Here is a 1244-nt window from a genome sequence, read left to right as displayed (position 1 = left end):
CAGAACCAGGTCTGAGGGGACCAGAACCAGGTCTGAGAGGACCAGAACCAGGTCTGAAAGGACCAGGATCAGGTCTGAGAGGACCAGAACCAGGTCTGAGGACCAGAACCAGGTCTAAGTGGACCAGAACAAGGTCAGAATGGACCAGAACCAGGTCTGAGAGGACCAGAACCAGGTCTGAAAGGACCAGGATCTGGTCTGAGAGGACCAAAACCAGGTCTGAAGACCAGAACCAGGTATGAGAGGACCAGAACCAGGTCTGGGGGGACCAGAACCAGGTCTGAGAGGACCAGAACCAGGTCTGAGTGGACCAGGATCAGGTTTGAGAGAACCAGAACCAGGTCTGAGAGGACCAGAACCAGGTCTGAGGGGACAAGAACCAGGTCTGAGGGCCAGAACCAGGTCTGAGAGGACCAGGATCAGGTCTGAGGACCAGGATCAGGTCTAAGTGGACCAGAACAAGGTCAGAATGGACCAGAACCAGGTCTGAGAGGACCAGAACCAGGTCTGAAAGGACCAGGATCTGGTCTGAGATGACCAAAACCAGGTCTGAAGACCAGAACCAGGTCTGGGGGGACCAGAACCAGGTCTGAGAGGACCAGGATCAGGTCTGAGGAACAGAACCAAGTCTGAGAGGAACAGAATCAGGCCTAAGTGGACCAGAACCAGGTCTGAGGGGACCAGAACCAGGTCTGAGAGTACCAGGATCTGATCTGAGAGGACCAGAACCAAGTCTGTGGGGACAAGAACCAGGTATGTGGACCAGAACCAGGTCTGAGAGGACCAGGATCAGGTCTGAGAGGACCAGAACCAAGTCTGAGGGGAGCAGAACCAGGTCTGAGAGGACCAGAACCAAGTCTGAGGGGACCAGAACCAGGTCTGGGGGGACCAGAACCAGGTGTGAGAGGACCAGGATCAGGTCTGAGGACCAGGATCAGGTCTGAGGAACAGAACCAAGTCTGAGAGGACCCGAATCAGGTCTAAGARGACCAGAACCAAGTCTGAGGACCAAAATCAGGTCTGTGGACCAGAACCAAGTCCGAGAGGACCTGAACCAGGTCTAAGTGCACCAGAACCAGGTCTGAGGAGACCAGAACCACGTCTGAGAGGACCAGAACCAGGTCTGAAAAGACCAGGATCAGGTCTAAGAGGACCAGAACCAGGTCTGAGGACCAGAACCAGGTCTGAGAGGACCAGGATCAGGTCTGAGAGAACCAGAACCAGGTCTGAGAGGACCAGAACCA

This window comes from Austrofundulus limnaeus, unplaced genomic scaffold, assembly GCF_001266775.1.
Source record: "Austrofundulus limnaeus strain Quisiro unplaced genomic scaffold, Austrofundulus_limnaeus-1.0 Scaffold3020, whole genome shotgun sequence".
In the NCBI taxonomy this organism is placed as follows: domain Eukaryota; kingdom Metazoa; phylum Chordata; class Actinopteri; order Cyprinodontiformes; family Rivulidae; genus Austrofundulus; species Austrofundulus limnaeus.
This window is presented reverse-complemented; position numbering follows the sequence as displayed.